We start from the raw sequence: 27,693 nt of genomic DNA on the forward strand, positions 1-27,693 counted from the left end.
TTTGAAACTAGTAAAGAGTATAGGAAGGTGTTTTGTACTGAGTGACTAAAACAGTTAAACAACACTTCGAAAATGTGCCTCTGTTTAATGGTTTTGTTCAAATTTAAATAAGAAACTCTCGTGTTACAATGAGCCAATAATAGCAACCAAAGCATTAAGCCGTAAAAATCATATGCAAAATTTACTATAAAGATAGTGACACTTATAATAAGTATTCTTTACTTCCAAAGCAATTCGTATTTTCTCCTTGAGTTTCATTCTTCTACACATTTTTCTAACGCACACTGTGGACATTTTTATAAGCGGAGGTAAGTTTCTGGAAATTTCTTGTTTAGTTATTAGTGTAAGATCTACGGTCTCTATTGGAAGTCCCCCTTAAACATCCCAACAACCACCACCACCTCTATTGGATTGGATTGGCTTTGTCAATAATGATTTTTAATTCTGTCATCAAATGCCCCCACTTTCGAAATCAGTACTTTAATCTAAAAAGCCATGGATTCATGTCAGCAAATAACAACTCTGCTTTTTCCTTCACATTTTAAATTAATCAAATAAACTGGCTTGTTCTAGTGCGTAGTTCCGTTGCTTTGTTGTCTTTGGTTGTCGGTATTATTAAAATCCACTGCTCCGGTATGTCTTCATTTATTAAAATACAATCTCTGAAAAGCAGTTTGTTTGGAGGCGTATGAATTCCAGTGCTGTGTTTATCTAGGTTTGTTATTTTGAGTATGCGAATGGTGTCCATTGTCATGTAATCGTATCGGGTTAATAAGTTATTTGTGTGTTCGAAGTTTGGTTGCGCGTTGCGCGATTACTTGCTAGTTGCAAGCAGTTATTTTTATCGGTGTACTGCTACAAATTATTCGATTGTTGTAAAAGACGTCTCCAGGGCTATTACGAGTCATAACATATCAAAATTGATGAAAATACGTCCTAAAATAATCTCCCTTCGTTGTCTCATACCATTATTATATATACTGTCTGATGTTTTGGAGCATTAGTAACATCCAGTACTGGTATGTAATTTCACTGATAAAATAAAACCATTACCGTCGCACCCCTCCAGTTCTGTAGGACTACGGTTTTGTTGAATACAGATTTTTTAATATTGAACTGTATTAATCATCCCTTTTATGTGTAATCATGCTTATTTCTAGACCTCGGTATATTTATTTTATTACGCATTGTATCGCAGTCATGTTTTACGTGAAGTTTCATTGCTCACATCGAAATAATTGTGACGCATTGGCATTATTTCACCTAAACCAAATATGTAAAGATCTGTATTGACGAATACCGGTACATGAAATGTGTAGATATTGTAATTGGAATTGTGAATAAGTTTTGTTTTAATTGTAGCGTAACTATGACTGTGTAGCTAATATCTAAACCCCAGAAAGCACCAAGCTGGTATTCTGAAGGGGGTGTGGAATCTGAGAAACAACCAGTATTCAAGAATATTGCTATCAAAAAGATGTTTTTGGGAGTTAATTTGACAAACTTAACCATGATAGCCTTATGATACTTATTCAAGAAACTGGACTAAGCAAAAAATGCTTGTGTGTGAAAAAATAAACGTGTTTGGAGTCCAGTGAACAACATGAGCCATAGGTAGCCTATATGAACTGTGATGTCATATGGCATCTATGATATTTTGTTTGTTTCAGTGAAATATTTTGAGTGTGTGTTTTGATCATAATATGAAGTTTATTTTTTGTGGCTGGTAGCTTAGACTGTATTGTTTGCTAGGTGTACTTTAAGTCTAGGCCTACTGGAGATGGTGTTCGACTGGGGGAATGCTTGTGGCATACAAGATGTATATATGTGTTCATTTACATTGACAGGCTGATCTGTAGACTAGTGTAAACATATATCTAGGGTAGGTTGGGTTGGTAGGTCATTCCACAGATACATTTAAGGTAGGTCATTCCATAGATACATTTAAGTACCAATGTGAGGCTCAATTTTCGAATTGTGGTCTGGTATTTTCAAGTTTTTAATATATTTGAAGGACTAATAGAAAGAACATCATGGGCCCAAAACTACCTTTTCTCACAGAGATCCTGTTAGTCTCTAGCATTTTATTTCGCTAATGTTTTCGTGTTATTAGTTATGTGAGCAGTTGATCAGTTCTGTGTCTTATATCTCCACCACGTTAAGGGTGTTGTCGTTCATAAGCTTGGTATCACATTTTTAACTAATCCTGTTGTTGGCATTTCAAAGATTGATTTGGACACAACAGTTCATAACCAGTTCTTTGTCTTGCCTTTCTCCAACCAGTCAGTTATAGAGAGGTCTGTGGTTTAACATGAACTCTAAAAACAGTGCAGTTTTTATATTAACAGATTGTTGCCAGAGGTTAAAGAGTGGTAAATGACAGAAGAAAGGGGTTGTGACATTTTGAAAACTTAAAGTAAGTGCAATTTTAGGGTATGCCTTCTTAGTCACTGTCCACGTTCTCAGACTAACATGTAAAAATCTTTTTATGTACCGTGATATCATGTCTTAGAGTTGAAGTTTGTTGTCTAGATAACAATAGGGGGAACAATCTTACACGTGAGGTGATATCAGTGCAAGAATCCAAATATTAAACAATGAAGTTATTAAGGAATTGTTTTATAAAGAAACAGTATGGCTGGTCACTACTGATAGTCAAGGAAGCAAGATCCCAGGAGGCCCTACTGCTGATTAACACTTTTAAAAGTGAAACACTAATCTTATTTTTCAGAACTATTCATTCTTGTCCTCACATCCTGTCTGTCTGCGTGAGGTAGGAACTAAGTTAAGGGGCCATTGGAAGTGTTCTGTTCCACCTGTCTCCTTTGACCCATGAGATAATGGTGTTGTGTGTGTGTTTTTGAATTGGTTTGTGTTTGTTGAGTTTAACATCTGATATTGGGTTCATTATCACTATGGTAACATGGGTTTATTTGAGTCTGGGTAGCCAGTGCTGCAATGTGGATTTGGAAATCTTCGTGTGTGTGTGTGTGTGTGTGTGTGTGTGTGTGTGTGTGTGTGTACGTACGTACGTACGTACTGGTAGCGGCGGTCAACCTAGGTGATTTTGTTGCATGCTTTTGTTGGTAATAAACTTTTATTTTTGTTTTAATCTGTAGTAATTCTGATGTTCTGTCTGTTTTACATTTATCGTACTTTGGTTGGTTTTAATTGATCTGGTGTATATACAAGTTTTTGCGTTTTCGAGTTGTTGAAGGTTTTGGTTTTTGTGGTGTTTTTTGAGTTATGTTGGTGTGTGAAGTTTACATTGTTTTCATTATTATTATTATTATTATTATTATTGCTGGTAGGTATTGAGAGCTGCATTTGAGCTACATAGGTCAAGGGAAATGTCTGATTCCACTCTTCGGGTTGTAGCTATTGGTTCCTTGGTATCTGGGCTTCCTTTCAGCTGTATTGGTTCCTTGCTATCTGGGCTTCCTTTCAGCTGTATAGGTCGAGGGAAACATCTGAGTCTGCTTTTCGTGGCACTTATGCAGTCTAGGGAGTACATGCGCTGATCACGAGAAAATTATCTATTTTTGAAGGAAACACGTATTTCTGAAGATATAAGCATATATATGCGCTGAATACCAAAAATTTTTTTATTTCAAAACTTGAGTGTTACAGTCATATCTGACGCGCTCTTCACCAAAAAAGTACTTATTTTTCATTTGGATGCAAAAAAAAAATCAGTTAACTGTCTCAAAATTTTTTTTGTATCAAAAATGACATATTGCATATGTATGCATGGAATTTAATTTTTTTTTCCTCTCTCTCTCTCTCTCTCTCTCTCTCTCTCTCTCTCTCTCTCTCTTCAAGAAAGGTGGAATTAATAACAAAATTGTGGAATGGATTTTCCCAAAACATTGACGCCAGAGAAATTCCGCCAGGTAGTTATTCAGCATAGCACGGTGAGTTCTGAAAGGCCTTATAGGATTTTTTCTTTAGCTTTTTGCCAGACTGACTTCATGTGATTTGTGGTTGCGTTTGTAAAGGGATCGAGAAAATAAAGCGAATGATTAACAGCCAGATTATTGTAGCCCAAGTTACCTATGGTGTTGTAAGTTGCCACAAATCAGAAACTGCTGTGGTTCCAGTAGCAAAACATACTGTTGCAAAATTGGCAGCAAATGGGTAGCATCACGTTGTGGCACAGCAACCATAAAGCTTTGCTTTGTCTCAACGTCATAACCACCAAAGACCCATTGCTCTCGCACCTATGACTTCGATGGTGCTGACGAAGCAGCTCTCGTCTATTTCAACAGTATGGCCAGGGCCGCCCAAAACTATTGGCTCAATTAAGAAATATTCATGGCAGATATCTCTACAAAATTGGCACCAATCGACCACAGTGTGCTCACTGCCAATTTTGAGCTCCCTCATTAAAAACTTTTGCCTATTGGGTTCGAAAACCCACATGTAAGACAGTTGCAAAATTTTAGAAATGTCTAAATGACTGCCAGCAAAAAATGACATTTTCCTGATTGAACATTTCTTTCTACAGTCCCTGCGAATGGAGCAGCTCCAAATTTCGCCATCTTTCCCTGTAGTTTTCTCCAGCTTCATCTCGTTGTATCCAACACAATACCCATTTTCACACACCATATCGTTCTTCATAAGATCTTGTTGCCTAGCCCATTGTATTGAGCTTTGGGTGTTCTCCATAACATGGTATAAATCTTCCATTACAAAGTCGCTCAAATCTGGAAAATTTCTCGCCATTTTGGCACATGCAGTAATATACGATACTTCAAAACGGACAGCCTCAACAGAAAAATATAGGTTGTTGGGCGCACTGATCAAGATGCATAACTGTGAGCAACAGGGACATATACCATATGCAACAATATGCAAAGCCAACAATAGCTATCATGGTTAAGATGTATGAAACTGTAAGCATTACCTATGGCTAAAGAACTCTGTGAAGAAATATATTAAAGTGTCTGCAGCATATTGGCATAGCAACATGAATAAGCTGGTGAAAGCAGACAGTTAATCTTTTTTTTTCCCCCACCTCCATATGAAAATAAGTACTTTTTTGGTATTCCGCGCATATATATGCTTATATCTTCAGAAATATATTTGCTTCAAAAATAGGTATTTTTCTCATGATCAGCGCATGTACCCCCTAAACTGCGTAAGTGCCATTTTCGTTATTGCAGATGTTGGTTTTTTGGTATTGTGGGCTTGGTTTGAGCTATATAGGTCGAGTGAACTGTATGATTCCTGCTGGCTTTGTGGCTGTAGCATTATGTCGTAGGTTGAGACTTTTTTAGGGGTGATGTGATGTGATGTTTTGTATTGTTAAAATTAGGTTGTCCTTGCCCTAGACCCCCTATTTCCCGCGGTTGTTCTGTAGTTTCATTTTATCATTGAAGTAAGATTACTTTCACTGTTTCTATTTTCCTGCAGGTTTGTTGGCATGTGTACATAGTGACAATATTGACGACATTTTGTATACTCTGGACGTAGGCGTTTCTGTCATATGGATGACGTCATGGGTCAAAGCAGATGGATTAAATCGGATGCTTCCCTAATGCCGAGTTCCGAAGGTTTGATTGGATCTACTGACACTGCCTTTGACTGGTAGCATGCTACTGATGATGTGGTGTGTGTGATATCCATGCACAAAACTTCCACACAAACACATGGGTCGTTTCACAATGCCGTAATTAGTTTCAACCAGTCAGTGGTAGTCTTCAGACGAAAGGCATATGCTGAAGCTGACGGTAGACAGAGATTAGTTTCTGTTGTGTTCAATGTTGTTGAGAACAGAATGGAAACCAGTATGTGCCTTTACCCTAAAGGCGCTAGCTGGCTTGTCAAAATTGGATACAGCGTTGTGAAATGCTTGTGAGATTATGTCAAAAAATATATAAAAGAATTTTAGATCCCTTATCTCTAAAACAATATGTCATTTTTTTCCATATTTATATTGCTTCTGCATTATTTTTAAATGCAAGTTGGGGAGCCTATGATTGTTTCGTTATGAGAATAGATAAAATTGTCGTTGCAGTGTGTGGCTGATTTCGATGAGTGATTTATGTCCAGCATTTTGATTATGTGATAGGTGAAAGCAGACGGTTGGTATTGATAAAAATCAAAATTTCTGTTATGTAAGCTAGGACTAGTGGGCCAGGGAAAAAACTAACTAGTCGCTCGGTCATTTCAGAAAAAAATTGATATTTGCTGGATGAATTCCCGAATGTTTAATGGGTTTAAAGACATTTTTAAAAAAATTTTATTCTCAACATTTAGAAACAGTGGCTATTTTTTGCTTTTACAGGCAAATTATTCAGTACTGAGTTGAAGAATCATTAACTGGACTATAAATTAAAAACCATGATAACCATGCTGAATGTATTCCTTAATATAGGCCCTACTTTTAATGGCTCAAACTTGTTGATTGCAAGCTAAAAAAGCGTATTCTTTAAACTATTTAATTGGATAGATAAAAATTCTACTCATCAAGCAGCGGCAGAACACATACATAAAAGACAGCTGTAATTGGCAAGCGTTTGGAGCCAGTGGCTCCTTCTTCAGGCAGAAGGGTGGAAGGGGAAGTAATCGAGTGAAGGAGAAAGACTGGAGAGGTCTAGGAAAAGGGGTAGATATTGGTTAAGTCACCCAGAACCGCGGGTCAGAGGAGACTTACCGTACGGGATGAGAAGGAAAGACATTACTTACGGTAAGTCTCCTCTGACCCGCAGTTCTGGGTGACTTTCCCGATATCTACCAATTTTCCTAGACCTCTCCAGTTCTCTTCCTTCACCCCTCTTCCGTCTTTTATGTGCGAGTTCTGCTGCCACTTGGTGAGTAGATTTTTTATCAATCCTAATTGTATTTTTCCAAAGTAAGAGTAATTTCTCAGCCTTAATATTTATTGTGCTATTACACTATACAGTATAACTACTTCTTATAGTGAGAAGCTTACACAAAATGTACACTATTTTAAAAAATTGATTTTTTGAATTTTTTCATTCTTTGACCTACAATATCTTTGTAAGGAGAGCAGATAAAAGTCTGAAAATTACACACTTAATGGATCTTCATGATATCAAACTTAAATTGGAAGTAACAAACAGAAAATATTGTGGGGAAGGCTAACCAAAGACTGCAATTTATTGGCAGTACTAAGGAGATTGCCTACACTACGCTTGTCCGTCCTCTTTTAGAATTCTGTTGCGCGGTGTGGGATCCTTGCCACATAGGACTGACAGAAGTACATTGAAAAAGTTCAAAGAAGGGCAGCACATTTTGTATTATTGCGAAATATGAGAGAGAGTGTCACAGAAATGATAATGGATTTGGGCTGGACATCATTAAAAGGAAGGCATTTTTTGTTGCAACAGAATCTTCTCATAAAATTCCAACCACCAACTTTCTCCTCTGAATGTGAAAATATTTTGTTGACACTGACCTACATAGGGAGAAACGATCACCACAATAGAATAAGGGAAATCAGAGCTCGAATGGAAAGATATAGGTGTTCCTTCTTTCTGCGCTCTATACGAGATTGGAATAATAGAGAACTGCGAAGGTGGTTCGATGAACCCTCTGCTAGGCACTTAAATGTGATTTGCAGAGTATCCATGTAGATGTAGACAAGCCTGTACAAATCTGTGTGTTGTCATCCCCCTTCCACCAACATCTGTTCACTCACACTTAGTTAATAATGAGCCCTTGAAGTGTGCAGTTGAACAATGGAGTCTCAAAATAACGAGAATAGTTTTTCTAAGTGTTGGTTACTAACCTTGAAAACTCAATAGTGTGTCATTTAATTGCCAAAGTCAGGATAAATTTCTGAAGGGCAAAAGCAAACCTTGGCAGTTGATGAATGTATAGTTCTTGCTGACTTTTCTGAAAACTATTCCTTTGTTGTTCAAGTGAAATACAAGGGCGCCACTGGGTAAACAAACAGGCCACAGTTTGTCCATTTGTGTTCTGTTATAAAGATCCAGATAGACTAGAGTTATAGTTTTTGTGTTGCAAATGATTACTTTGAGCACAAAGCTACAGCAGTGCATGCTTTTCACCTGCAGTTAACAAACTACGTAAAACAGCACGACAGTTCCATAAACAAACCGATGAACTTCTCTGATGGTGCTGCAGGCCAATATAAAAGCAAACAAATATTAATATCTCCTTTCTCAAAGAAAAAAAGACTGTTGGCTAGGTGCAGAATAGCACTTTTTTGCATCATGTCCTGGGAAGAATGAGTGTGATGGCATAAAGGGTACAACAAAGCGAGCTGTCACAAAAGCTAGTCTGCAACGGACCTATGAGAACCAAATCTGGACACGTCAAGAAATGTTCAAATTCTGTAAAGAATAGGTAAAAGGGATTACGTATGTTTCATTAAATGTGAGGAAATATGAGAACTCTATGCCAATGTCTTGGAGGAAAGATTCAAAACTTGTCAGAAGATTAAAGGCACCCGATCTTTTCATTGTTTTATACCTCAGTCATACAACTTGCTCAACTGTAAGTTCACATCAACATCCTCTGATAGTGAATGTCATCACTGTGGAAAACTTGTACCACTGACACTTCAAAGTAAGGACATAGTGGCTTGTGTCTATGACGAACAGTGGTGGATTGCCAAAGTTGGTAACATTGCTCGTCAAAACCAAGATGTGGATGTTACATTTTACCAGCACCAAGAACCCCATTTAAAAAATTTGAAAAGGATCAACACGAGAGGCCCGTTAAAAATGCATTAAAGGAGTTGTCTTCTCCCCTGGAATTTATGACTGTGACTAGGCGAACATTTAACTCTGTGCCCAACATGAGTGAAGAAATATCTCTGTTGTTCAATAAACAATGTAGCAAAAACAAACAAGTTGAGAACGGGATAATGTAATGAATTGTCTCATTTTTTAAAGAGTTATCCTAGATATTTTTAAATTATGTAATTTATACACTGTTTCCATCAGCCCAGATATTGCAAACAGTAAGAAACATATTTTTGACTCATATTTGAAATTTTTTTTGTCCATGGAATCTCAAGGTTGAAATTTATACAGAAGTTTGATATCATAAAGGTCTATTAAATGTGTAATTTTCAGATTTATATCTGGTCCATTAACAAAGATTTGCAGACCAAAGAATGAAAAAATTCAAAAGATTTGTTTTTAAAGTGTTTCTAAGTATAAGCTTGTCATAATTGTTTCTCTAAAAAAAAAAGGTATCTGTACTGAGTAGTGTAATACCACAAAATGTATTAAGGCTAAGAAACTACTCTTTGGAAAGATAGTATTAAAAATGGGTTTTTAAAATTTACAACCAACAACTTTGAGACATTAAAAGTGTATTCCCTAATACATTCAGCAGGGTGATCATGGTTTTAATTTATAGTCCAGTGTCTGCTGAAATAAATACCTCTTATATGAAAGGTCTGGGGCAATCCATTACTGAATAATTTAAAAAACCACAGACGCTTATAAAAGTGTAAGAAAGCCTGAAACAAAAATGGCTGCTCTTTCTAAACGATAACCAATAAATGTTTTTAAAAAATATTTTTGAGTCCACCAAACATGAAGGAATTCACCCAGCGAATTCTTTCTACGAGAATGCGGTTGTGTCTCTTTGTAATTTTATGGCTTTCTCAAGTATGTTTTCCTTTGGATACAATTAATTGATAGTTTTATGGTTTGGATGGTGTACGATCTTCCACGGAATGCTTGTATTTACTTAATAGGCACACGTTTAAAAATCCAAATATTAGATCACTATTTCTCTGAAGGAAACATTGTTTCCAGTATAAATCCTAGATGCAGAATTGTATTGTTTACATTGTGACTGCAGCACTATTCTTCTCTCACCTGTTGTATATAAATATTTCTGGAATAATTTTAACATCTGTTTGACAGGACACTAATGACAGCAGCAGAGAAGCTTGCCGCTGTTCCTGATGTGGATATCGACCCAGAAGGAACATTTAAGTATGTTCTAATACGTGTCTTTGGTCCAGAGGGTCCTGATGGCAAAGAACCGAGCAAATTAGTGGTCAGTAACTGGTAAACTAATATTTGGTCAACTTTGTGATACATTATTATTTGAGAGACAGTCGTTAGCATCATTTTTCAATTTTCTCAGTTGAATTTTTCTTCTGATGTCGGTGACTTGCAATGGGGAATTGTAGCCTAAGGTTGGTTGTTATCTGCATAACATGGTGTTTCAGTGTTTACTGTTAAATTGGAAGTGAGATGGTGGATGGCGATACAACTGAAAACGTACAAAAGATTTTCACTGAAACACTGTTGAACTACAGTTATGGCCCTGTGTGCTATGGTATCTTTGCCAGATAGTGTTGACAGAAGACATAAAAAAGCATTCAAAGAAGAGCAACTTATGTTGTTTTATAGCTAAGAAGGGGGAGTGCGCCATGGACATGCAGGGTGTATATGACCCGGAAGTCCGGGGAAAAACCCGGGAAATTTTTCATTGTTTTTGTTTTCAGTTAAATTTTTGTAATTTTGATTGGTAAGAACCGATACTCTAACAAAGGATATTACTGTGTCTCAATACTGCAGCAATAAAACATGAACAAGTAAAAAAACGAAAATTAAACTTAAATTTCAAGGGAAATGCACCATATACAGCAACAAAACAGTGCTCATACAAGTGTCCGCCAACAGTAAAATGTGTCAAAGGCTTTAGGAAGACTGTGCAATGCTTCGTAACAGCAAATTGCCTCCGCTGAGCGTGACGTCACAACTGTTTACATTAAATTCATTTTAGCAGTTACGAGCTCGATCATGCGCATGCACAGTTGAGTAGTACCTTCTCCCGCTTCTGGCTACAGAAATTGTTGTCTGTGTAAGCAGTCGCAGCAAGCAGCTAGATGCTACTGGGAAAAATTTTACTGGAGCGCCCAAGCTGCCAGATTTATACATGCGCAGGAGGTCCAAATCTAGGGGGGGGGGGCAAATTCATATTCTTGAGGAGGGGGGGGGGGGGAGGGAACCTTGTTTCACAAAGCGACTCGCATCCAGCGCACGTTAGTTCGTTAGTTTATCGATTATTCATATTACTTTGAAACTCATCCCTGTCGGTTTTTGAACATTTTTAACACATTCTAAGTTGATTTTGAATGAATCGTAAGTTGATTTGTGAATGCGTGCGTAGTGTACATGTTTCCTCTGTCAGTGGAATCTGACAGAGCTGAGCGAAGTAAGGCTGAACGGATGAATACCAACCGCTGTCTGATTGTGTGGTTGATTGTGTTTGCGAATGATGAGCGTTGTTGTAATTACTAGCGGAATCCATAGATTCAGACTACAGGAGTGGAAATAAACGAATAACACGTAAGAATGATTACGTATTACTTTCGCGGTGTATACAAGAAAATGAAATTTTGACAAAAAATTTTTGGGCAGATCGCTATACTAGTTGCGAGTTGTACAGTCCCCAGCTAGCAGCTACTTTAAGTTCTGTTCTGGAAGAAGCACAGAAAATGTGTTGTACGACCATGTAACAACGCCTAACCGGAGAATAATCACCGGTGATTCTGGTAGAGTTAATGAAGTTAACCTGCAAATAAGCTTTGGCATTGGCAGGAATAGTTACAGAATTAGCGATAACAAGACTGTTTGTTAGAATGATGAAGGAGAAGAAATGGGGGCATCACACAAATTATGGAACAATATGACGATTCCAAGTTCGTATAAAAATTTCATACTACTACTTTTCGACCTCGTGCTTGAGGAACTAGAGTGTATGAATGAAGTGTGAAACTATTTCCTAACGTAAAGCTTTTTGCTTGTAGTTGGCCTAATAGGCATTTGATATTGGTACTTTGTGAATTATTTTCTGTCCATACAAAACAGACCATTTGTGCCAAAACAGTCTCATTTATTTTGTGTGTATTACAATTGTTGTAGTATTAGAAAGGCCTATTTTGTTTTATCTAGCAGACAGTGACAAAATAGGTGTAATCAGATCGGGAAACAACACCAGTCTTGGGTCCTATTTGTATTAACAGCTTTTTCAGTATTAGACAACGACATTTCGACTTTTCGTGTAGCAAAATGTTTGACGAACTTTGATGAGGTAATAGATTCTTTCACAGAAGGAAAGCACTCCATGTAAAGCTGTACCAAGATTAGAGGGTAAAAAATTCTAGGAGCTAAGGATTGAAGAAACATGTATTGTCCTGCTTGTCTCATGTCATTGAAGAAACATGTATTGTCCTGCTTGTCTCATGTCTTTACTGGGTTTATATATCCCTATATTTAATTTTATGTCACACAAAGCAGCAAGTTGTTAGCTGATAGGGAACAAAGAGTGCACATTTTCTGAAGAGTTCTTTTTTTAAAAAAAAGAGGGACAGAATGTCAAACCGGCCAACTGTAAACAGGAGAGGCACTACAGGACATTTTAATTTCCACTGTCCTGAATATGGTTTGATGGCATCCATTACAAAATATACACATTTCAATTCCACAGAGCGAAGTACAGTGACGTGCGATAGGAGAATGCTGTGTGAGGAGACGAGACACTGCACTTTGGCACACTTATGACATGTCTTACATTTCCCCAAACACACATGTTGCATGCATCAGACCCTTCAGAAAGACGTGCACTACAAAATGAACATATTTTTGGAGATATATATATATATATATATATATATATATATATAAAAAAAAACAAAGATGATGTGACTTACCAAATGAAAGTGCTGGCAGGTCGACACACACACAAACATACACACAAAATTCAAGCTTTCGCAACAAACTGTTGCTTCATCAGGAAAGAGGGAAAGACGAAAGGATGTGGGTTTTAAGGGAGAGGGTAAGGAGTCATTCCAATCCCAGGAGCGGCAAGACTTACCTTAGGGGGAAAAAAGGACGGGTATACACTCACGCGCACACACACACATATCCATCCACACATATACAGACACAAGCAGACATATTACACGTTTTTTCGAAATTTTCCCGAATTTCTCCATCCTTTAACGTGTTTTAGCGGCAACACAACCACCTAACCTTGATGCACATCGCTGTCTACCAACCCAAGTTCACCACAGGATCAACTTAACCAACACTTTTTCGCCTTTTTTCATACCAGATCTCCAGTTGCTTTCTAGTTCACCTTTATCTCTCCCCATATATTTTTATCTTTCATTTTCATTTCAACCTCATGTTACACTTTCCACCTTCTAATACCATGTCACCCTCACAACACACCCACAAAAAAAAATGGTCTTTAAATATGTCTGCTTGTGTCTGTATATGTGTGGATGGATATGTGTGTGTGCGCGAGTGTATACCCGTCCTTTTTTCCCCCTAAGGTAAGTCTTTCCGCTCCCGGGATTGGAATGACTCCTTACCCTCTCCCTTAAAACCCACATCCTTTCGTCTTTCCCTCTCCTTCCCTCTTTCCTGATGAGGCAACAGTTTGTTGCGTAAGCTTGAATTTTGTGTGTATGTTTGTGTTTGTTTGTGTGTCTGTCGACCTGCCAGCACTTTCATTTGGTAAGTCACATCATCTTTGTTTTTAGATATATTTTTCCTACGTGGAATGTTTCCCTCTATTATAACCATATCATTAATTTGAACCCAACAATTACGTTTGTTATTGTCGCTGTTGCATTTCGAAATCTTTCCTGTCGTCTTATTTTCCTTTATTTTCTCTTTCTGTTTTTACCAGTAGTCTCACTTTGTATTCACCTTCCCCTTTTTACCGTAATCTACTATACAATTTTATCTCGCCTATATATACTCAATAATATGTAACCCACTTCCAAAACATAACAAAAAAAATTTTATTTTCCGCTTTCAACACTACCGCTGCTATAAAATCCACCGTTTCTAGTTCAATAACAGCTGCTTTCACGTATTAAACAACCATTTCGGCTAGTTCTAAGAACTTTCACTTTATTTCCACTTCCGTTTTTGCACATCACTGATCATTTTTAGCCGCTCCCCACAGGTTTTAACGTCATTATTTCTTCGTCAGACAATTGTTAGCCCCATTTTCGTAATCTTTCACCACAACACCACTCCTTTTAATACATTTACACGTTTTTTCGAAATTTTCCCGAATTTCTCCGTCCTTTAACGTGTTTTAGCGGCAACACAACCAACTAACCTTTATGCACATCGCTGTCTACCAACCTAAGTTCACCACAGGATCAACTTAACCAACACTTTTTCGCCTTTTTTCATACCAGATTTCCAGTTGCTTTCTAGTTCACCTTTATCTCTCCCCATATATTTTTATCTTTCATTTTCATTTCAACCTCATGTTACACTTTCCACCTTCTAATACCATGTCACCCTCACAACACCCCCACAAAATAGGTCTTTAAATATGTCTGCTTGTGTCTGTATATGTGTGGATGGATATGTGTGTGTGTGCGAGTGTATACCCATCCCTTTTTCCCCCTAGATCCGGGACTGATGCGCAGAACAGTCTGAATTACAGTTGGGAAGTGGGTAGTCTACACGTGACCCATTTTTACATTTAGTGTTTTTGCTGTTTCCTCTTCATTTACTGCTCCCACATCAAATGAAGACAAAACAGATTTCTGTGGCCGGGAGCTATCAAGTGAATTAAAATACATTCACATAATAATGGAAGGCTAAACTGTGTTATTAGTTGCAGATTTTATTTTATTTCCATCTTTCTGACAGTCAAGCATTAATTGCCTTTTAGAACAATGAAGTTATTTTTGTTGGTTTGCCAAAGAAATTTTCTTTCATTAATCTTTTCCACTAAGGCAGACAATATATTTGAGACAAAGTGTTTAATTCCACACACTGTGTTTGCTGCATTTCAAGTGCACATTTTCAACTTCTAGCACATTTGGCATTACGCCATAATAAAGAACCAAACATGAGACAGGACAGTACTGGTACTCCAAGAAAATTTACATCCCAAAAACCACATAGAAAAGCTTAATAACAGGTCGTGGGATTCTGGACATACAAATTTGCACTTTAAATGTGAACATTTTAGTATGGGTCACGAAATTCCGATTCTCTTGGAGTATCCTCTGATGTCTTGTTTCTTACATAATGTAAGATCTTTTAATGTTTCACACGTACGAACATGCGGGCTCCCTACGACATCGTAGCTGCGCTTGCGTGGTGACGCCTGTCATCTGGCGCTCTCTGGCAACTGCAGAAACGAACCTATTTCCAACAGGTCGTGGGAAAATATTTCGAATGGTGGGTTGAAACTCGTTACCATCAAAGTACCATTCTAGCAGTTACACCAGAACTATGTGAGATAATGTACGATGAATTTCTTAAATCACAAAGTGTTTGACTCTCATTTAAAAATCAACTCTTTGATGATGAGCCATTTAGATGAATTTTGAGCCTGGAAGATCAGACATTTATGTCGTTATTAAAAATTTTACTGGCACCTTTGTGTGATACATCTTAAATTGTAATACGCGCATAAAAGACCAACATTTTATGAGAAAGCTTAGCTTCTCTTGCAGCGTATTAATCTGATAGACCAATATTATATGTGAAGGCTTTGCGTTTCGTTTAGCAACACTATTTACATTAATTTGAGCCATTAACTTTTTCTGTTTGTGTGTTCGCGCTACTTAACAGTGATGTTGCTGTTGGTTGACTACATCACGTGTCCTAAGCTCTGAATACCTGCTGTGATCGGCTGGCGAAATCGCATGAAATGAGCTATGACTAACTTACAAAAGCGCATCCCAATCTCAATTTCAATGCTTTGGAAAGTAACATGCTGTGTTTGGTGGAATTCGAGTTTATACTTTCCTAATACAAAAATATGCAGCATACATGTTGCTGCACATCAAAGATCTTTCCAAAATGCGCCAGGAAATTCTACGCCCGTGTATAAAACCATAATCAAAGGACTTATAAGTTATACAGTTCCAAGAGAAAATATACCGTCAGTTAACAGGGAAAAAGTATGTTTTCACTTGGGGGAAAGTGTATTTTTGACTGAGAAATCTGGGAATTTTTTTTCCTTGTCCGCATATACCCTGACATGATATACAAGTTGGGGTGACAGTCATTAAAACAAAGGTGTTTTTTGTTATGATGAGATGTTTTCAGGAAATTTCCTCTGAATGGCAAAATATTTTGTTGGCTTCCACCTACATAAGGAGAAATTATTATCGTGATAAAGTAAGAGAAATCAGAGCTCCCACAGAAGCTGTTGAAGAGTGGAATGTTACAGAAATAGTCTGAAGGCTTTTCGATGAATCCTCCGCCGAACACTTAGGATACAGGATACTTATAAATGGTGGAAAAATCAAAATTTTTTAAATGACTTTATTAAATTCTATAGTCTTTCCTGATTACATTGATATATACACTGTAGGGTTTGAAATGAAAAATGACCTATACATACCAAATTTTAAAGTTACGGTCATGTACGAGGTGCGACAATAAAGTAATGAGACTGATTTTCTTTGCAAGATGTGGCACCCCTGCAGGCTTGCGTAGGCACAATATCTGTGACCTTGGTCTATAAGCCGCTTCTAGTTCAAGCGGCATGTTGAAGCAACTGCTCAGTCATTAGTTGTGCTGTAATAAGTTAACACGTGTTAGTGTCTCCCATCACGGAAATGGAACTGCATAATATTGCGCAACAGTATGCCATTTCTTTTTGCGTTAAATTGAGTGAAAACGCGATGACAACTTACGGTAAGCTTAAGAAGGCTTTTGGAGAGGAGGTTATGTCAAAACCTCAAGTTTTTGATTGGCATAAAATGTTTAGTGAAGGCAGAACAAATGTTGAAGATGAAGACTGCAGTGGACGACTGTCAACCTCACGGACGGATGTCAACTTGGCCAGGGTGCATGAACTCATAAAATCTGATAGAAGGTTATCCATGAAAATGATTGCAGGAGAACTGCACATCAATCGAGGAACGGTTTGTCTAATAATAACATTGCTGATAATTGGATTCTGCATCACGATAATGCACCATCCCATACTGCTCTGTCAGTACAGTAATTTTTTACCTCAAAACAAATTTCGGTACTGCCAGAGCCACGTTATTCACCAAATATTGCTCCGTGCAACTTTTTTGTCTGTCCAAGAATCAAAATGGCGGTCAAGGACACCATTTTCAAACAACACAAGATGTCCCAAAAGCTGTGACGAAGGTCTTGGAGGATATTACAGAAGATGAGTTCCAGAAATGTTACCATCAATGGCAGAAGTGCTAAAAAAAGTGTGTGCAATCAGAAGGGAACTTTGAAGGAGACAACACGAAAATTGACTAAAACTGTAAGCAACATTTTTTTTCACATCAGTGTCATTACTTTACATTCGCACCTTGTATACTGCCATGCCCCCTTTATTTCTGTTACAGAAACCAGTATTATTTTGAAAAGAACTGTGCACTTTCTTTCTGTTTCCAGCGATTATATGTATGATACATTGTATATGTTGGTAACAGTGCAGGTTTCTAGCGTCTGTAAATGATTATCTTTGCAAGTATTTACTTTTGTGTTCTGAAGCAGTTTGTTCACATGTTAATAAACGTTTGTTTCCCAAGCGCTACATATATTTGTGAAAATACATATTTTTTAGTGTGCCACACATCAAGAAATTCAATAAAAGGAAATTCTGTGGTAACCAGTTCACAAACAAAACAAGCCACACTGTTGAAAGTAACCTACGTGTCAGTTCTTCAGTGAAGAAATTCGCACATGGCATGCCTCCTGGTGATTCAAATTTTTGTGTTAAAAATGACGCTGTTTGTAGTGGATTTGTTGTTGTTGGTGTGGGTATCTTATCTTCTTTGATAAAGGAAGTGGAAAAATGTAAACAATGTGATGGTGTAGGCTGTCTGGAAATAACTGAATAGCAAAGTAGCAGGAAGGGTTTAGCGTCAAAATTAGTTGGTCTGTGTAGATCCTGCAATAAATCTACCTCGAAAATGACTTTGAACATTGTGCATAATTCATATGATGTGAATTTGAGGTTAGTGTATGCAATGCGTGCAATAGGAAAAGGAAAAAAAAAGGCTGCACAAACGTTTTGTCATTTGATTGACCTTCCTCCTCCCAGTAGGTTCAGCAAGCACATAAGAATACTTTTAGGTGCCTTGACGGTTGTGTCTAAAGCATCTATGAAATGTGCAGTAGAAAAAACGGTTAATATTAGTGAAACAAGGGACATTGCTGTTGCACTTGATGGGACATGGCAACATCGAGGACATCGTTCCTTGAATGGTGTTTTAAGTGCTACTTCTGTGGAGAATGGAAAAGTTGTTGATGTTGAGTGCTTATCTAATTATTGCCACATCTGACATAGTAACACTGAAGGACATATTGAACATCAGTGTTATAATAATTATGATGGTTACAGTAGAGGTATGGAGTGTGATGGAGCTGTAAATTATTTCAGAGGTCAGTGCCCGTTTATAACGTTAGATATACAAAGTACCTAGGTGATGGGTGCTCTAAAGCTTTCAATAAAATTAATGAGTTCAATGTTTATGGTGATAGCTTCGTAACAAAACTGGAGTGTTGTGGACATGTGCAAAAGAGGATGGTTGCTAGATTGAGGAAGCTAAGAAGAGAAATGAAAGGAAAATTGCTATCTGATTGAAAATCTCTGTCTGGCTGAGACAGATTGACAGAAACTGAAATAGACCTCCTTCAGAGGTATTAAGGACTGGCCATTAGACAAAATGCACCTCTGAATGATGATACAGCAATGAGGAAAGCTGTATGGGCCACCTACTTTCATAAGTTGTCCACAGATGACCACACTGTTCATGGACTTTGCCCTAAAGGAGCAGATTCTTAGGTGTGGTTACCAAAAAGCAAAGGAAAGTGGTCAAATATACTATCAAAATATCATAAGCATTATCTTCTTGAGCCTGTTATGAATGAAATAAAACCAATTTTTAGAGACCTGAGTGGACCCCGTTTTGCTTAGTACCACATTTACTCGAATCTAAGACGCACCTGAAAAATGAGACTCGAAATCCAGGAAAAAAAATTTTCCCAAATCTAAGCCGCACCTGAAATTTGAGACTTGAAATTCAAGGGGAGAGAAAAGTTTTATTCCGCACCTCCAAATCGAAACAAACTTGGTCCATTGTAATATGAGACACAATTTAGGTCAAATGAATGACGATACAGCTACAGTAGTTTGGTTCGAGTCGTAAGCTCAGTAGTTAAGCTTTACCAGGTAGCCATTGCTATGCGTCAGGCGCTCCGTCCGTATTATACGGGTACCCTTCCTCTTTCGCGTACTTCGTTAGCGAAACAATGGCAAGAGACTGCTATTTGCTGTTACCTACACTCCTGCTTTCTTTGAGAATGATCAACAAGAACCAAATAATAGACAGCGTATGATAGAAGATATTCTGAACGGGAGTTTAGCGAAAATTTTTCTCCGTTTGAAAATCTTTGCAGGCACCTCTTTAGTACATTACATTCTGCACTGAAATTAGTCATCTTAGATTTAAAAATCTAGTCAATTGCCGTGCTTCATTTCTGACTGTATCACTATTAGGCATAAGAATAATACAAATATAAACATGGGATGATATCTATATTTTTCCGCGTTTGCTGTTGTCTCACTCTAGTTTCGTAGTTTATTAGGCAGACAGGATTTAAATGAGTTAGCAGCAAACATGAAAGAATACATGGCAAAATGTTTATATTCTAATTATTCTTATGTGAAGAGAATACTGCATGCTATTCACAATTCATAAAAGTTCCTATAAGGAACCATCTCTTCTCACAGTTAGGAAAAAATTCAGAACGTAGAGTTGGCCATATTGACAAACATTCCAAACAGTCTTGCCAGTCTGATTTTCGAAGTGCATTGAAATGCTGCTACATTCAAAGGTGCACAATACGGAATTTGTATTTACTTCGTTGGATAATGTATGAAAATGCAGTGGTCGAAACTCGAGACGGAGGAAAAACTTGTCTGCCACCCCCCCCCCCTTTTTTTTTTTTTTAAATGCACTCATGCAGAGGGTTTGGCGCCAGTATTTATCTTTGTGTCTGCAAAGCATGCCTGTGTAGTGCTACATATATTCGACAGCAGAAGTTAGTTGTGGCGGCACCTACCAACATTTTCCAGAACTTCCGCTTACTTTGCACTCGATTCTAAGCCACAGGCTGTTTTTTGGATTACAAAAACCGGAAAATAAGTGCGGCTCAGATTCGAGTAAATACGGTAAATGTCTTCATGGGGGCACTCAGAATACAAATGAAAGTTTCAACCATTCCATACGGGAAAGATTACTCAAGAATGTTTTTGTAGGACTAAATACATTAAAAGTTGGTGTACTAGATGGTGTGCTATGTTTCAATGACGGAGTGATAGGAAGGTAGGAAGTCCTGAGAAATTTGGGCATAAAATGTGGCTCTAATATGAAAGATCAATTTCTTCTGTGTGACAGACAACGGGTGCATGAAGCTGAAAGATTCGCTCTTCAAGTTACCAAAGAAGCAAGAAGTGCTAAAAGGAATGCCAAGAGGAAGCTTGAAGATGAAGAAAGGCTGCAGGATGTAGACTATGCTTCAGGAATGTTCTGAGGCACAGTTTAATTGGACTCATACGTTCATTCGCAATTTCCCGCTAGTTGTTTTCTTCAGAATTCAGGTACAAATATTTCCTAAAGTTTATAAAGCATTGCTATAATTTTTTCTGTAACTTTTGCAGAATCAGCTAAATCATAGAAAAAATAACATTTTTATTTGGAAAAAATTATAAATATTAAAATGTAAGATGTGATACTTTTTTATCCTTGTAATATACGTAATAGGTGGAATTAAATAGGTCTAGTATCTCAGCCATGTCATGCATGTCTGGTAAAAATTTGGTCTCCTTCAAATGTATAACATTGGATTAAATGGTACCTCAGTTTGAGGAAGAATTTCCTTGTTACTTTTTTTAAATAACTCTAAGCAGGTTCAAAAATATTCAAAATACTTCTAATTTGTTTAAAAAGTGTGCTCTATTGCCTGATATCAACAAAAAATCTTAAAACATATACATTATAAACAGTGCCTGAAAGAAATATAATATTGAGCTGGAAAAATGCCCTGTATCCTTAAGTGTGAACTGCCAGATAGCCGTGTAGATTTACACGAGAAATATAGTCTGGTTTGCACTGATGATGTGAGGGGGCTGAATGCAAATTTTTTTTTTTTCTTTTTTTTTTTTTACGCCTGCTTTGGTGACGGAAGCAATGCATTCAACTTCCAGACAGAAATTATCTCACAAAACAGGCCTTTGACTAAACTTCATAAAGTGCCGTACTGTGCTGGTTTATGGTATAGAGCAGATGTTACCAACAAGTATTCCATTGGTTCCCCATCATTTGAAAAAACGTCGTTTTCACTAAAACACAGCTACTTTTACAACTCCATTTTTCCTGTACAGTGTTCTATAATACATACAATTGTGACTTTAAATGACAGCTTTGAATTATCAAGGGCATCAGTTTTTTTTTCCAAATTTAATGTGCCATTATCAACAGAATGATTGCATGCAGATCATTATATTGGCGTGTGAGGTTTTGGGATTGACATTTATTTTTTTTATCGCGTATCTTGAGACTTTGAGCCAAAGCTCGTGGGATGAGGTGGTACCTAGTTTACAGAAAGCTGAATATAAAATTTATAAACAAAAAATTACAGAATTAATAAAATATGAAATTAAGAGAAATTAGGATAAATTACATGTTGCATAGAGAAGTTCTCATGTATTGTGAGGGTCTCTTGTGCAGAATTGTAGCATACCACAAGGTAACCTTTGTGTGTGGATTTGAATACTTACGTGTATCACTCTTTTTTTCTGCCCTGCTGGGAAATTTGGAAAAAAAAACCTGGAGAAATCTTGTTTTTTGTCTCAGTACATGAAACAGTTTGTTTACTGGGATTTCCTGCATCGTCGCTGGCTGGATGCAGCTTAATACATGCACCGCTTCCCTACTCCCTCATTCTTACTGCTTCTCCACTTCCTACCACTCCCCTCAGCTTGCAGTCAGTGCTGCCACCACTTCTTGCCACTAGCCTAGTAGCTGCCGATGGGAGGCGTGAGGGGTGGTTTGTTTTGATATGATTCTTGGAGATTGTTGACCCAGTGGCTGGAGACAACGGTCATATGTGCACGAGTTGTGTCTGAGTGATTGTGTGTGAATGTGTGTGTGTGTGTGTGTGTGTGTGTGTGTGTGTGTGTGTGTGTGTGTGTGTGTGTTATTTTCTAAGAAAGGCTATGGCCGAAAATTTAGTTGTGAGAGTGTGATTGTCTTTTCTACGTGTCTGTCCATGGTTCAGCGATCATCTTTACGGTGAGTTGCTACCTATCTTCATTAGCATTAATTCTCAGAGTATTTGCACAAATTGATGGATTTATCACCACCATCTCATTTCGTCAACATAATGTCAGTGACTTGTGTAAAGCTGGCCACATGAATGGACTTCCATGATGGGCCAAAACCACAGGCCATTTCTGTGGGTGTCTCTAACGGATTGGGGCTGCCGATTTGAAGCCCATCGTTTCCCAATAATGTGCAAGCCCTGCCCATCGGATCTAGTCTCGCCGATCTGCTCCCAGGCCGGCTCTGTTTGTGTGTGGTATAATGCAGTGGGTTTTCGTGATTTATCCGAGGACTCAGGACTGTGGTGCTCCTCGGCAGGCCAGAGGCCACGGGCGATGGAGTTCAGGAATTGTGACTTTCTCACTGCAAGTACATTATGCGGTACATTGTTTTATAAACATTTTATTTATTCTAGTACATTTTGGGGCTTAGAAAATAATTTATACAGGATGTACATATCTTTTTTTTTTTACGAACATTCAGTACGCGAAACATGAGTGACCCGGCAGACATCAATACAGTAATCGAATTCGTGTCATACCTGTCCCAGCATGGCATCGTCAATTGTGATATTTGTTTCTCGTATTCTCTCCCGGAGCTCCGCTACATCACGTGGTAGAGACCATACATACACCGGATCTTTAATGTGTCCCCACAGAAAAAAAGTCACACGGAGTGAGATCTGGTGATCAGGGAGGCCATTTCATGAAACAGCTGTTCCCTTCTGTAGCACGGCCAGTTCATCGATGCGGCAGCTCCGTATTCAGGTACCCACAAACTTCACGATGAAAATGGGGTGGAGCCCCATCCTGCTAAAAGATGAACGGAGAGCCCAATTGCATCTGAGGCATCAGCCATTGCTGCAACATATCCGAGTAGGAATATCCAGTGACAATGCTCTTGGCGAAGAAGAATGACCCGTACAGTTTTCGACACGACAAAGCACAAAAAAACATTTACATTTAGCGAATCACACCCAAATTCAATGCATTCGTGTGGATGCTTTGTACCCCAGATTCGACAATTATGCCTGTACACTTTCCCATTAGTGTCAAAAGTGGCTTCATTGCTAAAACTTAAGCGATCAAAATTCCATCCCCGTCCTTATTCAATTGTTGCAACTGTGAACAAAACTCAAAACACTTGTCTTTGTCGTCGTTATTGACCTTCTACCCTAGCTGGAATTTGAATGGTTTCATAGACAACTTCTGTCGCATGACTTTCCACAGTCAGTGGAGCCATTTCGAGTTCATGGGATGCACGACGCACCAATTTCTTTGGACTCCTTATGAATGTCTCTCGTATGCAATCCAAATTCACTTCACTCACACTGGGATGTCTGGTTCTCTGTGCTGGGCACAAGCAACCCGTCATAATAAATTTGTTGTGCCTTCCTTGTTGGTGGTTTCTTACCGTACTTTGTTCTAAACATCCATTGAACAGCTATAGCACACACTTTTTTTGTCGAACTCCAATACACAGAAAGTTCGCTCCGCACCTGAACTTGCCATATTTATGACTGGTGCTATCGGCAAATCACCAAAGTATGCTGTGGTGGTATACATGAAAAAGAACTTTCAGGGTTTCTCTTCAAAATGACATATGTGTGATATCTGTGCTATGTTTGGTTCTTGTGCAATAAATAATTGAAAGTGTTCCCAGATGTAATGTACACCCTGTATATTAGAAAGTATGAGCGATAGGAAGAACAACTTGTGGCAGTCACAGGCGGTTTGTATGCTATGTACCTGTATATTTTGGCCTGCCTTATATACTTCTTTCAATAGGCCTACTTTTTTCTGAGGTTATTTCTGAAATCAGTGTAGGTATTTTGAATCTGTCTTGAGACTCCAAGGAAATGCGTATTTGTGTCACCAAATATGTTTAGTTTTATTGAAATAAAATAACATCAGTGGTCTTAATGGAATATTATATACCATTGTCTTTCTTTCTCCATCTAAAAACTGTTCATTACAAATGATGCTGAAATTAGTACTTAAGATTTTTGCTCATGAGGGGAAGAAATACAGAAGTCCTTACATTTTTTTTCTTTTGTTTTGTGAACTTGTCTTTACTTGCCCTTGAGACCTCGAAATTTGTCAGGGAAAAATGCTAAAACTTGCTGGAAATCGGGGAACGTCACTTGGGGAAACTTGCGGCAACCCTGAATGTTCACAAGCTGACACTGCAGAGTTTGCTGACTGCATTTTTCAGGGATGAGAATATTCTTGCCAAGTGCACAGAATTGCCCCAAACTATAACACCATATGAGATAACAGAGCAAAAGTAAACAAGCTTTTGTGTTTGTGTCCAAGACATAGTGTATAGTGAAGACAGAAGTGTTCATTTTCTGCTTAAGGTGTTGAACATGATACTTCTGAGAGAGCTTTTCATCTATCTTCAGTCTTAAGAATTTAAAATGTCTGTTCGACCAGCTCAGGACAAGACTATTTCTATTTTACAAGAGTTCAGTTGTTGGCAGTGAAGTATTAATCCGTTCTCCAAAAGCCATGTGCTGATGTTGCCAACTACCTTGTCAGCTAGATGATCTACGTTGTGTTCAGTGTTTTCCGAGAGAACACATGTCTGAATATACAAAAGCTTTCATTTGCATTTGCAGTAGGTATGGGGGAAAAAAAAAGAAGAAACAGAAGCTCCTGTGTGTGTTTCCTATAGATAGTGGATATAACAACAGCTCCTTTAAGTTATGTTTTCAGATTATTTTTTGATGCCACAATTTCCACTCACGTTGCTACTTTTGTGTTTTCTTCTTGCTTAGTACTCTTGATACATTTTGTTCAAAGTTTGACTATGGTTCCTGTTACTAGGTGCGAGGATACAAGTGAGTTGGCTTCCATTCGGACGTCTACGATGAGACGATGGACAGGGTGAGGCCTCGGCGTTGATACAGAGTGCACTGGTGGTGGCAGAATACAGCACGACCCCAGTGCCAAGGTCATCAAAGTGTACAGCTACTCACAGGTAGTACCAAAAGCAGTGAGTTGTAGAAATGACAGTATGTGTCATCTTGAGCTGTTATTCAACTTAATTTTTTACTGTGTGACTGGTTTCAGTTGAAGACCATAATGGTTTCAGTTGAAGACCATTTTCAGGCACCTGTTGTATATACATCGCGGATACGGGAAAATTTGGGATGAAAAGAATGTTTGAAAATTGTAGTAACAATACAAGCAACACTTACAGAATTTGATTACCAGCAAAAACTATATATATCAAAAGAATACAATGTGAGAAATATAAATTAAATATCCACAAGCATTGTATGTATTGTTACTACAATTTTGAAATATCCTTTTTGCCTGAATTTTTCCTGTTTCTATGCTGTGGGAACAACAGGTGCTCGAAAATGGTCTTTGATCAAAACTGGTTGCATCGTAAAAAAAAATTATCAACAGCTTAAAGTGTTACATGATGTCATTTCTACAATTCGTATAAGCTGCAGACCACAGTTAACAAAAAGTATTTTAAGAACAGTGAAGTTTCTGTTCATACGTTGTGTGCCCTATAATTCAAGTATTTTTAAAGCTTTTAAGAATGTTATACGCCAAGCTCCTCCATGGGAAAGCAGTTTCTGCTTTGGTTACATGGCACAAATTATAGAATACCTTGTTAGATGGTCAGAAGTAAATGTCACCAGATGTTAATACCTGTAAATCATCATCATGCTTCTTACAACCGTGTACAATAATTTGGGTGTGGTGTTGTGGACAAGTGTTATGCTTGAAATGGCTACTGTTGTTCTGGGTAGCAGCCATGATTATGAAACTTCCTGACAAATTAAAACTATGTGCCGGCCCAGGACTACATCCTGAAACCTTGCCTTCCGTGGACAATGCTGATACCAACTGTGCTGTTCAATCTGATTCAGGATTTTTTCTTACACCTTTCAGATTACTTTTGAGGCCACAATCCTTGCTTCCACTTGTATATTTAGCGAGAGAGAGTTGTATATGTAGCGAGAGAGAGAGAGAGAGAGAGAGAGAGAGAGAGGATCTTCTGTCCCATAATTTTATGACATTATTATTATTATTATTATTATTATTACCAGCTTCTGTATCTTTTGATTGAGTATAGTTACGGCAGCACATGAGTTGTGGTGAGCCTGGTGTTTTTACAAGACTTTTTCCAGTTGCCAGGACAGTTGTCATAATTACTCAAATCAACAATTCCTTGCACTTGGAGCAGACCAAATGATTCCTCTGTACCCTTCGCACCTATTTTATACTTTTCAGACTGTGTTTCACACATTTTGTGACCTACCTGTTTCATTTAACACAGTTAATACAGTTGCAGATTGTGGGTACGTGTTTAATTTTTTTGCACGGTTACTGCTGCTTGTGTTTCAGTGTTGTGTACAATGCCAGACCCATCAATAGAAAAATTAATTCTGATGCTGCATCTTGCACATCTGTTCTGAAGGTCTTTACACACTCCCTTTTTCTGCTGCTTTTGTGTTGTGATGTGTGGTGTAGAAAATTTCAGATTGCTTTACGGTTTCATGTGCTCTGTATTAGATGCAGTTTTAGTGTACGTACAAGCACATTGTTTACTTATGATGTAGTTGTAGTTAAGAGTTCTCGTTTTAGTGTTTAATTATTATTGTGATATGTAGCACACTGTTTAATTGTACTTTAGTTTTAAAATACCCAAGGACTGCTTCATTTCAGGGGTTTGGGAAGGCAGACCACAGCAAGACTGTAGAAATTCTGAAGACTGCATATCCTGTTTACAACATTACTTGGAGTGATGAAGGATACTGATCTGCTCAGGTAATTAAATTTACATGTGTGTGATACATTCAAAATGTGTCTGACATTACGACAACCTTCATAATGAATGAAGGTGATATTTTTTCCATTTAAGCTGTTGTATTTTAATAAGACCGCTCCTTAATTATACAGGGTGATTCAAAAAGAATACCACAACTTTAGGAATTTAAAACTCTGCAACGACAAAAGGCAGAGCTAAGCACTATCTGTCGGCGAATTAAGGGAGCTATAAAGTTTCATTTAATTGTACATTTGTTCGCTTGAGGCGCTGTTGACTAGGCGTCAGCGTCAGTTGATGCTAAGATGGCGACCGCTCAACAGAAAGCTTTTTGTGTTATTGAGTACGGCAGAAGTGAATCGACGACAGTTGTTCAGCGTGCATTTTGAACGAAGTATGGTGTTAAACCTCCTGATAGGTGGTGTATTAAACGTTGGTGTAAACAGTTTACAGAGAATGGGTGTTTGTACAAAGGGAAAAGTTCTGGACGGCCGAGAATGAGTGATGAAAATGTAGCACGCATCCAGCAAGCATTTGTTCGCAGCCCAGGAAAATAGACTTGCAGAGCTAGCAGAGAGCTGCAAATTCCA

At 37.9% G+C, this 27,693-nt stretch overlaps 1 long non-coding RNA gene across 4 annotated transcripts; it reads left to right on the forward strand.

Moving 5' to 3' along the window:
• The first annotated feature begins 694 nt into the window (after positions 1 to 694).
• LOC124796332 lies at positions 695 to 27,064 on the forward strand. Of its 4 annotated transcripts, none has more exons than XR_007016753.1 (3): positions 695 to 715; positions 25,144 to 25,297; positions 27,004 to 27,064. It is a non-coding gene; the product is annotated as an uncharacterized LOC124796332 (long non-coding RNA). The 4 variants fall into 4 exon arrangements; XR_007016749.1 differs by lacking the exon at positions 695 to 715 and adding an exon at positions 781 to 1,019; XR_007016751.1 differs by lacking the exon at positions 695 to 715 and adding an exon at positions 9,952 to 10,011.
• The last annotated feature ends 629 nt before the right edge of the window (positions 27,065 to 27,693 follow it).

The sequence above is a fragment of the Schistocerca piceifrons genome, chromosome 1 (assembly GCF_021461385.2).
Source record: "Schistocerca piceifrons isolate TAMUIC-IGC-003096 chromosome 1, iqSchPice1.1, whole genome shotgun sequence".
Classification (NCBI taxonomy): Eukaryota; Metazoa; Arthropoda; class Insecta; order Orthoptera; family Acrididae; genus Schistocerca; species Schistocerca piceifrons.